The sequence below is a fragment of the Filicampus tigris genome, chromosome 5, assembly GCF_054856515.1.
Source record: "Filicampus tigris isolate MCC_2025a chromosome 5, RoL_Ftig_1.0, whole genome shotgun sequence".
In the NCBI taxonomy this organism is placed as follows: Eukaryota; Metazoa; Chordata; class Actinopteri; order Syngnathiformes; family Syngnathidae; genus Filicampus; species Filicampus tigris.
In genome coordinates, this window is record NC_141221.1 from 21,466,327 (window position 1) to 21,481,118 (window position 14,792).

At 40.3% G+C, this 14,792-nt stretch overlaps 1 protein-coding gene across 7 annotated transcripts in view; it reads left to right on the top strand.

The window, feature by feature from the left end:
• The window catches only part of fbrsl1 (fibrosin-like 1), a 330,172-nt gene that overhangs the window by 11,348 nt on the left and 304,032 nt on the right, over positions 1-14,792 (top strand). The window lies entirely within an intron of this gene.

Sequence of the window (14,792 nt, forward strand, 5' to 3'; positions counted from 1 at the left end):
TGTGAACAGTTGTTGTTTTTTTCAAACATAATTTCCAGCCATCTACTGTATTTACCTCCCCATTTGCCACATTTGTATGAATTGTTTTATTTAAGTGTTGAGCCTGAAAGTGCATTTGGGCCTGCAAGCTGCGAATGAATTGCCTACTTGGGCATCAATGAAGCTGTCTGAATCTGAATCTGAATCTTTATCTCTTGTTCTGAAATAGCACAGTGGTACCAATTTGTCAGTCAGAATCTTATTACAGCTTATAGTTAATTGGTGTTGTGATTACATTTAAAGAGATGTCTGTCATCCTTTCTGAGTGAATGTGCCAGCTCAGCCAAGTAAGGAATGTTGCTTCAGTGTTTTGTGTGACAGCTTTGGCAGCTGTAAAATACACTATAGCCAAGATAATAGAACTCGGAGAGGGTAGTTATGCAATGGGGAATTTCTTCCTTTTCCATTGCCACTTCCATTGTGGCTGTCTCGATGACATTTGCTTGACGAATCAAGAAGGAGGTGCCACATTCATTGTTCGCCAATCTAAGCTTTACTCATCCAAACTAAATGGATGTTTGCCAGACGGGACTTTAAGGCTTGCAACATCAGATATCAATACCACTAGTCCGACAGTCTTCTCTGTGCCGTTGCACTTGCTTTCAACCACTATCACCTCAGAACTGCTCTCCCAAAATACCAGCGGCACATGAGGAGAAGAGTTCTGAGGAAGACTGATTTGCTGGTCCAATTTAAAATCATTGTCCATTTTAAAACCCAAGTTTATTTATTTAATGCAAATATTAATTAATGTAATTTAGAATTAGTTTTCTTTCACTCACTATAGTACCCCCAGTTTAATCTACAAACAGGAACCACCCCATTCCCACTTCCCTTCCAGTTTCAGCAGAGCTTTTATTCACTATAGTTTGAAGCATACATTGACACACATGAACTCACTCGCACCACAGACGAGACGCTGCAAGCGGCACGCAGCTTGCTCCATTCAGGAAGTCTAAACATGGGCATAGTTCACAAGTCCCTTAAATGAGGCTCTTTCATGCGTTTCAGAGGTCTACTGGCAAGACATGTTTGTGTTTTATAAAATGACATGTTTTCAATTATTGACGAGTGGACAATCTGGGACCATATTATTTGAATTGAGACTTAATTATTCTTAAAACAAAAATAACAAACTAGGGCTGATTTTCTTTGTGTCACAAATCACTATTCAATGAGATGTTCTATTTTGATAAGTGCTGTCAAGCGATTACATTTTTAACTAATTAATCGCAAAATTTTCCATAATTGATCTTGATTAATCGTATTTTTCAACTCCAATTTTTTACAAAGCTTGGAACAGATATTTACTTGAGTAAAAATCTTGGAGTTAATGTGGACATGTTTGGTTTCTCAGATTTTGGACAGGTGTGATACTGGTCTGATCGCAGCCGTGTGCATGTCTGATGTTGCTCACCTTGGACTCAAGAATGCTCAGGGAATTTGTGCTCTCAGATGCATGGAAAATTAGAGGGAATATTGGCACCCGGACAGCAAGCACAAGGACAGTGAGCAGGGGGAACCCCTGAGGCTGCGTGCATTAATGTATATTTATCTTTCATTATCTAACAGCTCTTTTTATATTCTTTGGATAAGTGGAGGAGAGTAGCACGGTAACAATTTCATTGCTCAGTGCTACCGTTGTGTTTTTACTGTCTATATGACTAATAAACATCTTGACTCTTACCCCGGTTCTTTTGTATATTCAACACTGCATAACTAAGTCACCAATGACCAATTGCTTTATGTAAATATTTGATTTTACTTTGCTATCTATCACAGGCATAGGCAACTGGCGGCGCACGGGCTGCATACGGCTCCGACCCTGGCTCAGTGCGTTCTGATGCCATGTGAATCAGATCCAATTTGTAATGATTCAAATCACAATTGCTGCTATTCGAAATTTGAATTGCAGATGAACGGCATTGCAACATTGCAGATTATATGGCCAATCCAAAATGCCATGCCATGTTGAATTGCATGATCTTTAATCAGCAAGCGCCAGCCGTAACAACACCAGGGGTATTTCCGTAGATGTCAGTTGTGCGAAGGTCAATGGCCAGGTGTGGTAGGATGAGTGAGTGAATCATTTTTTTCAAAATTTTCCAGTCGCATTTGGCCCACGATTTATGTGCAGTATTATGTACATAATTTTCAGTAGAGTTTAAAAATGTCAAATGTGTTGCTATCATTCTTTGAAACGGTTTAATAATGTTTTGAATATATTTATATTTGACAAAATGGATTCTAATTAGTATCCTCCTATTTTTTGAATTGATACAAAAAAAGGTATTTGAAGTTGTTTAGCCGTCAGCTATTACTCCACTGCTTTTTACTTAGTATCAGTATTGTGGTACTTTATGTAGATAAAATATCAAAGTCAAAAGTTTGGCATTATGACACAACTTTGATCCTGTTAAGCTATTTGAGGAAATCATACATGCACCTGTACAGTTAATTCAACCCTTCAAAATCTTTTGGTTGGTACACAAGTTTGCAATTAGGAGAATACTGTCACTCCGGAAGATCTACACAGGTGGTCTATACTGTTGGTGGTCTTTACCAAACACCTTTCATGTCGTGTGTGACTAATGTGTGCTCACAGAAGCATAGATGTTCAGAGAGAATGGCTTATAAGTTGATCACTCTTAAAAACCTTGTGAATTGCCAGAGGAGAGCCTTGGAGCCTTCTTTCCCTTGCTGGACACGACGTACTGTCGCTGAGCAGCTCTTGCAATACTAGATGTTAAAGAAAGTAATCCGTGAATTGCAAGGATAATTACTTTAGGCAATTACTTTAATAAGACAGACAAGTAACACAATTAAGTCATTATTTACATTTCAATTCACGTTTACGCGGTACAGAAACATTTCCATTTTAGTAGACGACAGACGGACTGAGAGTACTGAGAAGAAGCAAATGCTGTTGTAGCAACGTCATGATTTGACACCTCTGTGTAAACTTTAAAGTCGTATCCCCCGAGATCTTCTTACTAGACAGCACCCAGAGGGGTAGCTCAGTTGCAAGAAAAGAGAACACCATATTTAGAGGTAACCGTTGGAGTTTATTAACTGCGTATAGAATGAAACAATATTTGATGGTACATTATATGTCCACTGAAGTGACAAGTCTGTATTGTTATTATTTTTGTAATTATAAGAATACTAACAAAAGTGAATACCCACCTACCTACCTATCTCTGCGTAGCAGTGTAATTGTGCCCTTTACAGTGATATTCAGGTTGGCATATTATGAAACCCTTCAGGGAATTCAAGCTTTAGGTGTTTACACGAAATGTTTTTTAACAGGCTTGAACTCTTGCCAGCTCTAATAGTTCTCACTTCATGAATCATTTAATCATCTGTGAAAATCAGTGTTGCATCTGTGTGCTCAACAGAAGGAGTATGTGCCAGGAATATAATGGACTATAGATCATGATGTGACATATGTAAGATAGCTTCTGCAATAAAATCGGCAAATACATGACAAGCTCTGTCACCCATAGTTAAATCTAGCATGGATTCTTTGGGTATGTCAATCCTTTTACTCACTGCATTGCTTATCCTCTTCAGCCAGCAATGACTGTTTTTAATCTGCTGCTTGCTCATGCATATATCAAAGAGAGTAAACTGCATCTGCTTCCCTCCTGCAAAACAGGCCACAGCTTATTTCAGAGCGGCCACTTTGTCACTGTGTCTGAAATGAGGGCACACACCTCAGCGCCAGCAGGACTTAACCAAGCTGGGGAACGAGATCAAAATTACACACACGCGCACATACATGCACACAAAGCACAAGGCCGGTTGCTGAGTCAATAAAGGAAATAGACAGTGAATGAGAGAACGTAAACAGTATTTCATTTGCCAAGCTGCTGTTTTGCATTTCCAATTAGAAGGCCTGTTAACGAATCGTCTGCATTACCAGCATGTCGTTAAAAAAAAACCCAAAAAACAGACATGCTGTTTGTATGACTTGTATTGTAGGTATTCATTAAAGTGACAAGATCATAGGTTATGAAATTGGTTGACATAATAACAAGGAAGGCCTTCACCAAAGCTTACTCCAAAGAGAACCTGGAATATTTGATTTTGTGCCTTGGTAGAAATTTAGGATTGTGTATTCTTTGCTCTTCTTTGCTGGCTTTAGGTGTAGAAATGGAATAACGTTAGAACATAGAGCAAAATATCTTAAGTTGATTTTATTGGTGAGCATTTTTTTTTTTTTTTTACCTGTAAGAGCAGCAGTCATGCTGGGAATCCACGACATTAACACATTGTGAAAAATGAGCATTTCACTGCCATTTAACATAATCTTCAATGAAATGCTCTAATAATATTTTGTACATTATCGTGTTGAACTGCTCAATGTTGCATCAGCGTAGCAAAGGCTTGCCAACACTGGGCCTGGAGCCAAAGCTAGATTCCATAGAGGTTCAGGTGGAGGACATTCACTGGTTGTCTAACTGTTCCTAAATAATTACATTTGGACATTCAAAAGCCTATAATACCTACTTTGTATTCAAGCCACAGAGTAGCAGCACAGTAAAGACTTGAGAAGTTATGATTATTGTCTGAAATATCCATTACAGCGCAATCAGCTCAATAAGTGGGAAAGTAAACAGCAGTGCTACCGGCGTCTTGCTGAGGGCAGTCAAGTAAAAACATTTTCCAGTAACAATAGCTGCTTGTAATCATCTTTACCCTTCTCCTTGCCCCGTTCTGATAAAGTTGCTATGTGTTTACATCTACTATCTCCGCTGAGCAAGTGCTCAGTCCGGGCTTTTAACCCAGCGGTTAGTGCACTAGACTCTCAACCTGGGAGAGGTTGATCGAGTAAGTTTGATCCTTGGGTAGGACCGTGCCGGATAACCGAACCAACATTACGGCAGATGCATTTGGTTTCTTCATCAAGAACTGTATTTTCCACTGTTTATTCTTTCATTCCAAGGTGTGGTGGTTGTTGTTTTCCAAGGAAGTAGGGTACAATAACGACACCTCACTGGGAGAGGAAATAATGACTGCACCCCTCATTATATAATAATAATGACATGCACTTGTGTTTTGTACAGTGGAACCTTTACTATGCAACAGGGTGTTTTTCAAAGGCTGGAGAGAGGTTGTGCAAAATAAAAAAAAATCACCTAAAATCAAAAACTGTTGAGAAACCGTTATTTCTAAATAAAAATTTGTTGTTTTTTTTTACACCAGTGTCCAAATAAAATGTGACATTTATTCCACTGAAGTGCTTTTTTGTCATCTACATTATCAAAGGTGCAAGCGACAACAGCTCACAACAGCACAATCACAATCCATAATCTGTGCAGTGCATTGACAACTCCCATGACATGACTTCAAGTCCAATGACATTAGAAATTTCGGGCACATTATTCGCCAAACTGTAAACTTGTCCAGTACAACTTTTGGGGCTTTTGAATTTGAACAATGCACCACTGTAATCTTTCTTAGAGTCTCACTTGTCGAATGCCACATTATGAATCAAACACTTCTCTTCAGCGCATAGACAGCAACAAGGATCTAATTTTTGGTCATGTTGAATCAAAGAGTACTGAGGGTAGTATCCCAGCTTGCTTCGTAATTGCTTCCTGGCAGCAGAGGAAAGCTTGTGCTGAGTACATAAATCCTCCTATTTTCATTCATCTGCTTCAGGTGTTGATAAAACAATTCCCCTCCTGGATAATCATATTTCCCCTCTCTGAGTGCCAAGACACCCAGAGGAAGCCGGAGAAACGCCCCCTTCCCCCTTCTCGTACATAGACACCGCTAGGTTGTGTGCGTGTCGTGCGCTTGTGTTGTGAATTGCTTTCCCTGGCGTTGCAATTTGCACAATAATGCAATGGTGTAAAACTGCTGCACATGCTGGCAGGCTACTCTGGTTCAGTGACCATGCTTTATGTTTGTTTGTGTGCCATGTATGCAATATCCTTCGTAGGTCAAGTATGTTAGCCTGCGCGTCGCTTACGCTCCACTTTCAAACGTGAGGTAAACACATTTCAACATCCTTAATCACTTTGCGTCATGAGAGTGACAACAATTCGCTCCATTTAAAAATATGGTTTTACTTTTCCTAAATAATTAATAGTTAATATTTGATAATATTACATGCATTTTGGCCTCTTCTTATCAGTTCAGTTAAGAGAGCAGGCGCTTTAACAATAGAAGAAAAACTGTCAAGGGAAGAAACCTTGAACATAAGCAAGACTCAGCTGTGTAGTGTAGCTGTCAGTTTCCTTTCTCGTGTTGACTGATGATATGAAATGTTTTATGACCGGTTGAACACGCTTTTTTAGTAGCTGACTGCCATTGTATAGCCTTTGGCATTGCCTTTATTGGCTCTAGAGCTAATAAATGTAACTCAGGGTCATATACCTCTGAAAGCCTTCCTAAGCCACTATATCTGTCAGGTTTGTTAGAATGTGTTGTAGTTTAGGAGTACCTAATATGTCAATGACGATCGACCACTTGACCGCACATGCAGTGTTGGTGGATCGCACCGTAATAAAACAAATTTGATGAACCATCCTATATATGGCCTTTACTAACTGATTGATGTAGTACAGGGCTCCAGACTAGTGAATTGACATTGTATTACTGATAAATAATTTCAGAAACTGCTATGTTTTCAATTCACATTTTATTATGCAAGTTTCAATACAACATAAACCCTAAGTATATGTTATACAGCTTAAATCCTAAAAATGTAAAGTTAGTGTTTGGTGTGTAGTGTTCACTGCAAGAATTATCAGTAAATTTTTCACTCTCTGCATATTTGTGGGTGTTGACAACAGAATTTGTAGTTGAATTGAATCTGTACACCTGACTTCGGTGCAGGCAGCGTTGGTTCAGTTCCCACTCAAATACAGGTGTAAATGTGAGAGTGAACGGTTGTCTGTTTATATACTGTATGTGCTCTGTGACTGACTGGCGACCAGTCCAGGATTTGTCTCCACTGGCGCATGAAGTTTATTGGGGAGAAAGTAGATCATCCTCTTGGCTACAGTATTGTTCCTTGTTAGAGTTGCAGGGCCCTACACTTAAGCCTTTTTGCATGGTGGCCCTCTCAGAAGCCTTACTGGCCCCATATATTCGTAATGTAATACAGGGAGTCCTCATTTTACGAACAAGTTCCGTTCCTGCACTGGCGATTTCAGCAATAAAGTCGAAATTTACGTCAAAATACGTTGTATAAAAAAACCAAATACATTAAAATAAAAATCATAAGATGCTGTACTTAGCGTTACTGCTGAGAAGTGGATGGAGAAAGAGGAGAGGAGGGCGAAAAAGGCAAAGATACTGCCGGCGTGCAAACACACGATCGAGACACTCTGCGCATGCTCATTGCTCAACCGCAAGAAATGCTGGTCTTTGTAGTACAGGAAGTGCTTGTATGCGGAAGTGCATTGTTTGGCGCGAAACCCATCAAAAAATACACAAGCAGAGGTAAACAAGCTCAGAGACGCAGCACAAAAGCACACATTTGGAGCGAGGAGGAAACCGGCTGCTTCATCATGTGGTGAGTGACATGAGTATTGTGCTTTATTGACAGTTGAAAGTAACAAGCGGTCCGTTCGATTCATGACGCTGTGTGTCGCCGTACACAGTGGGTTATTCAAATGCCGGAGCAACTCTGTCCTCTCAATCATGCAAACGGGTTATTCAGAATGTTTCAACATAGATGTATTTATTTTTTCTTAAAAGCAGCGATCCCCAAACTTTTTAGCACCACTGAATGTGTGAAGACATAGATTGAAGGACACAGATAAGAAATATCACTCAACATTAGTGACGCTTCAATATAATCTGCCGTATGCCGTAGTCCGAGTGAAGTCTTACGCCAACATTGACAAATTAATAAAATAAAATAATTATTGCAAAATAACGCAAGGTTATTTTTGGAGGAAACCAAAGACTTCCACTTCCGGGTCATTTAAGTATACATTGGAGCTGGTAGAGATTTTTACAGTCTAGAGATCTCCCACACAAGGACCTCATTCGCATGCAAAGGTGTTAACAGATAACAAAAACAAAATTGCTATCCACCTTTTTCCTACAGCCAATACATATCTTCTCCCAGATTACACACACAAGACAGGCTGGGCGTGTTTCTGTCAAACAGTGAAATGGCATCCTTGACTCCTGTGGCATGATCCATGGTATTACATGTGTTAAACCACTAGAGGGCAGAATGTGCCGGTGCAATGTTACTGCAGGAAGCACACATGAACTGTTGTGCAGTCAGTTAATAAAGGCGACTCCATGGTATCGCGGAAGAGAACAGTGGTCTTGCTTTTTAAAAGAACCCAACACAACACGTCAGTCAGTACTTGACCCTGTAAGGGACGATTACAGTGACATCCTTGCTTAGTCTGTCCTTTTTAAAATACTTCTCATCTTCCGTCCGTCCGTCCAAAAATTGGGAGTCTGTTTGGGATGGAATAACCATCTCTGGTAACCAAGTGTGATTCATGGTTGGATGAAGGCACTTAAAAGTTAAAAAGTCAAGGATTCACTTTTTGGACATGAGCCTCATTCTGTCGTCCACAGTAGTCATATGCCCTAAGTGGGCTCAGATGAGTTTTGGGTCCGTTGGCAAAATCGCAGGCATTGTTTGGAACAGAGGGAACAATGGTGGCTGCTGTACAGATTCAACACAAGTGAAAGCCTGTTGTTGTTGAAAGTGGTGCCCGGTGTTGTTGATGTCGCCTTTTTTTTTTAAGGTTTCTAGTTTTTCCATCTAAACAATTACCATGTGTCCCCTTTGTTTTTTCAACATTTTTAAATCTGCAAGTTGTACGCAGAACCTTTAGTTTCAGATACAGTAGTTCAAATAACAACCCCCACTGCTATGTTTGCCCCCCTTAGCGTTGCCCATTATGATGGGTTGAAAAATATAATACTGTACAATGACTCAGAGAGATTGATGCCCACTGTTTACATATTTGTTAATGTAATATGTCATTTTAGACCAGCTGTCTGTCAAACATGGTCTGAGCAGGCATAAGCTTTAGGTCGACTTTCTGAGTGTTTTTGTTCATTGACGAGTGTTTATACCGCATGGGATTTGCTACATAGGTGACACAATTGCCCTGGCACTTGTAGCCATCTTCTCTTCGGACAAAAACACTCAGGAACTTGTACTATTTTGGGGAGAAGCTGCTTGTCCCATTTATTCAACATAACTCGTGGTGAATGCTCCCTCGTAACCCCCCCGTCGTGATTTCTGCACGGCATCACTGTGTGACCTTTCACTTTAACTCTACAAGAGTAGCTGCTGCTGAAGTCCACCAGTGGATCCTGACAGCACGGAGCCCAAAACATGTGGTGTCAAACAATCCGAAATTACTAACGGTTTTCGAAAGGCTGCCCTGGTGAAGAGGACAGCTCAAGCTTATCGGCGAATTTGCTTTGTGATGTGACAATGAAAGAGAGACTGAGAACAGTAACTAGCTGTGTTCGGCATTGTATGGAGAAAAAAAAGTGTTTCACTAGTGGAATTAAAAGTTTAAAATCAATCTGGGATGACCTCTTTCTTGGCAAATATCCCATGTTACAATGTGGACACCGGCGGCTAATAGCACAAAGTGGACAATGTATGTACATATTTGTTTTTATGGCAAATTTTTGGTCTTGCGGTTTTTAATCAAGTGCACTTTGTAGAAAAACTGGCCCATCTTCATTTTTATGTCAGAGCAAATCTAGTTTAGCGTGTTTGGGAATTGGCAGGCTGCACTGTGCCATGTTGAGTGTTCTGACAGACCGAAGGAGTTTTCAATTACACATCCCGGCGCACCTAACAATTTGGTGACAGAATATAGACTAGACTTTAGACCAGGTTCGGATAATGGATGGATGGATGAAGCCAGGTGATGCAGGTGGTATAATGCGACTTTGATGTATTTGATCTTGGCACAGGCAGACAGATTCTGCGCTCGCTGATGTGTGTAGTGGACTCATTGTACTTCATTCATAAGTATGACATTCCCGTGTTGTAAAAATCACTTCATTCAATGCATTAGTACTGTTATAATCTTTAACATATTTGTATCAGCACCCCCGTCCAGTGGCACAACTGTGTGTGTGTGTGTGTGTCTGGGTTGTGAGACACGCACGCACGATCAGGCGGTGAAGGTGGTCTCCAATAGTCCACTTTGCAGTGGGCAACCTTACATCCTCCACAAGTGGAGGTCTTTGGGCAGTTCCTTATCAATCCACTTTGTGTGCGCAGTTCTCCTGCTTATGCTTCCGCAGTATAGACCACGTCTGCTGTGCTGAATTTAAAGAGAATGAGGTGAGGCGCTTCAATTGGCAGGGAATCAAGTAGGCTGTGTTCAGTCCCACAACGAAGAAAGGACCATTTCTACCTGCGCACGACTAAATAAATACCAAAAGAAAGAAAACTCCACCTCATGAGCACAGTTGGGTTGCACTTTGCGCTCAACTTGCACTGGGCACGAAAATAGGACCCGGAATGCCTAAAAGCACAGTTTTTGACAGAACAATACCATTGCTATTGATGCATGAATTTGGGGGTATACAGTATTCTCCCCTGTCAGAAAAGAGGCACTGGCCATACATTTTTTGGGCTGCAAAGATTCTCCAATTGATTTAATTGTTTCACTTACGCACCTTCATGAAATGGACACACTTTGGGTAGAGCGACCTTCATATGAGAGCTTTCCCTGTCAAATCTGGCGGTGTGCTCATTCTCACAGGACGTACGCCTCTTTTCTCGTCCACACTCCGAAGGCTGTAGTGAGGTCTAGCGTCCTGTGACGGTGTAACATCATATTGCAAGTCATTTCACAGCGATGACTGTCATTGGCCAACTCTGCTGATTGGTGCTGATGTGTGGACAGGGCGGTGGGGTGGACACACCTCCCATATACGTACACTCACTGACCGCCCAACGGCTGTATATATGTCGACGGCCGAACGTCTATGGAATTCACATCTCAGGAAAATGCCACAGTCCAGGACTTGAATAAATCCTCAGAATTGAATGGGTCACACCCCTTTGATGGCTACTCGTGGATCCCAGGTTACGCATGGTGGGTGTGTCAGAAGCCTAGAGAATCGCCACACGTTGAAAGTCTGCAATAAAAATGCATAAGAAATTTACTTAAGCACAATTCAGAGAATATGCCCCTTGGCTTTTGTCAAGACCATAGAAAATGGCTGGATATCAAGCTATTAAATTGACCTCTTCTGAACTTTTTTTGTTGTCATTTTATTTGTCCAAAGATCTTACGTTGTACATTTAAAATGAACAAGAAACTGAAGTAACACGGCTGGTCTAATATTTTTTTTCCCCATGACTTAATAAGAGGAACTGTTTTCTGGTGCGATAAGCAATGTGACACGATCCGATTAGGCGACTAATCACAAAAATGATTGGTGATTAGTCGATTACCAAAATACTCATTCGTGGAAGCCCTAGAACACACCATTCAAAGACACATGAAACAATATACAGTGCATGGTCAAAACTCTAAATTTTGAGAGAATCATCTTCATTCTAGGGTGGACAATCATGAATCACACTTCAACCTGAATCATGCAGCACTACTGTAAAAAGCAATAAGGCAGATGCTATAAAATTGGATAATCCTGATGAAGGGAGGATTTATTGGAGTGTTGCTATGATGTGTCTTACATTTTCATCTTGGGTTGTGTAGGAGGAGTGGTGATGGTAGCATGAGTTACGTAAATAATGCAGAGGTGGGAAGAGTAGCCCAAAATTACTGCTACTTTAGAATAATGTGACTTAAGTAAATGTATGAAGCCTTCACTGGCTCCCAGTGCATTTTAGGCTTCATTTTAAAATGCTTCTATTTGTTTACAATTCTTTAAATGGCCTAGCCCCAGCGTACTCAGCGTATCTCTGAGCCCCTCCACTCCTACGCACCCTCCAGGTGCTTTGGGTCAGCCGTCCAGGCGCTGCTTGAGGTGCCGAGGACTAAGCGGAGCCTCAGAGGGTATGGAACCTTTTCTGTTGCTCGTCCTTCCCTTTGGAATGACCTTCCATTGAATGTTAGGAAAGCCGCCGCTCTGTCAATTTTTAAGACACATTTCTATTCTTTGGCTTTTGATCCAATGTCAGAATGACACTTTTCTGCTGTTTTCCAGTGTCTACTGTATGTAGTAATTTGTGTTTTGATGTATTGCTTTCACTTGTTATATTATTGGTATTTTGTTTTTGTAATGCAAAGTGCTTTGTTACAGCTGTAGCTGAAATGCACTGTATTGTATTGTATAAATAGAATATGCATTCAGTGAAAAAAAAAACTACAGTACTAGGTACTGAGTAACTGTTTAACTTTTTGAACGGATTATTTTTACAATACAATACAGGAGCCAAACAAAAAAAAAAACAAGGCCAAACTGGAGTGTGCAGTGGAACTTGGGAGTAACACTGTGTGATGGACAATTTGAATGACATGCATAATATAGGCCTATTGTAATTGATCATTCACCTGGATTCATATTGTTGTTGTTAATGCTACATTTATGTCATGTAGCTTTTTGAACAAGTTGTCAGTTTATTCGGCACATTTAAACACCTTTCTGTTGTGACGAGAATAATAATATGTATTATAACAGCAACAGGTGTCATTGCTGCTGGATATCAGTATCTCTGTCAACTGCATAACAAGTCTGGACATTTTACTTTAGTGCTATGACTAAAATTTTAGCTCCCAACAAAATTGAGCGCCAAACAAATTGCTCATGTTTCTATCATTCATGCAAATTGTGTATACTGTGTACAGGAAATTACGGTTGCAAACGTGTTCCCACAAGTTCCCTTACCTTTCGAACAATGAAAATATGAAAACATTCATTAGGTGCTGTATGAAACAAAATGTATGGTGCCTGAAATGTGTTGGTCATTATAGTATAATATATATATGTATAGTATCTATAAGTATAATATTATAATTTTATTTTTGTGAATTGCCCTGAAAGCAAGTGTGCATGGGCAGACTGTCCTGTGGTTGAAATACTGGTTTTCCTGCTGCTTGTGTTGTGGTAGGTCTGAGAGGCAGCCTGTCAAAGTTAATCAGACCACGACTGTTGGCTAAAAGCAGACATCCTGACTGCATTGCAGTTCTTCCTCATGCATGCATGCACGCACATGCACATGCAAACACACACGCACACACATGCGCACGCACTGGAAAACATGCAGATGCTCATATACTGCACGCACAAAGTCAGGAAAAACGGGTTGTGTGAACAGATTAACACTCTGCCGGCTAGTCATTAGTGGATGGTTGGTTGATTAGACTGACTGAACCTGCAAAGATACAATGATGCGCAGTAGTCCTCAAGCTAGACATCGGATGGTCTGAGTGACTTACCGGGCATTAATTCATATATGTTGATCGATTACACCGGTCAACATTTTTTTTTTAAATTAGAGATGTAAGTAAACTTTTCTAGCTGATTTCTTAACGCCGATTCTGAATCTTCCCACATTTTTTCTCTATCTATCATGTGTGTGTTATGCAGATACACTTTGAATCAGGCCGCTATCCAATTTGGAACAAATCCGATATGAATCGGATATCTTGTAATGCATCTGCAGTGCAGACATTGAATGTGCATCCCTGTGAGCCAGATGTCATCCAAATGTGACAGTGGTGTATTCAACTGGACTAAATCAATAGAATAACAAAGACATAGACCATTAATTATGATGTCAATACGGTACATTAGAAGTGCACAGACCATTAAATAAGGGAAACAATCACTGACTGTGGCCAGTAGGGTAGTGCCGGTGTTACTTTCATGGATTAATTGCATTTCAAAATGAATTTGGAGGTACCTATGAGGGGGACGGACACAATATGGAGTCCATCATCTTCAGAGTGAACATTGTGCTGGTGCATGATGAGCGACAAGAGAGCGGCTAGTTCTCCCGCTTGTGCATACATTCTGCGTGAAATGGAAACAATGAGCGACTTTAACCTGAGGCTGAGTGTGCATGTGTATCTGTATGTAGTGCACGCACTCCATCAGGTCACCCTCTGCTCCAGAGGAAAAAAAAAAAAAAAACATCCCCCAGTGTCCTTCCAAAACATCTTGTTGTGTTGCTGTTAGTCAGCTTCTAATTAGAATGCAAGTCAGGGAACACTGGCATCAGGGGAGATTACTCCTCTATCTAAATATCACCAGAGAAAGTAGGGTGAGCAAGTATACGCAGCTCTACTGACAGTAATTATGAACACCAAATGAAGTAGCATATGAATAATATTATTAATTACATTATCCATTACCAAACATCTGCCAATTATTCTTTCTAATGTGGGTTCACTTGTCGGATAGAATGGTTTATGCATGTCTCTGTTTGTCAGATTACACCTTCTCATATGCTTGAAGTATTTCATAATAATAAGTAAGATTCAAACTGAATCTAAATCCAAAATAAAGTAAGGTCTTTTTTAAGAGAACAGTGACAAAAGATTTACATTTTGCTAGTCTCTTCATTGCCACGTGGATGTTTTTGAACATGACTACAAGTCTTGTAGCAACATGGCGAATGAGTGGTTAGCACATCTTAACCTTACCTTAAAGTTACAACAGGGCCCTGAAAATTAGCTCCTGTTTCAGTTGAACTCACTGTATGAACGTCATGTTTCAAATGCAACAACTCTATCAAAGATGACGTGTTTATTTTGAAGTCATCACATCATGGCGAAATGGGCGTAAAGTGATGTAACATTAAAAGGCATCAT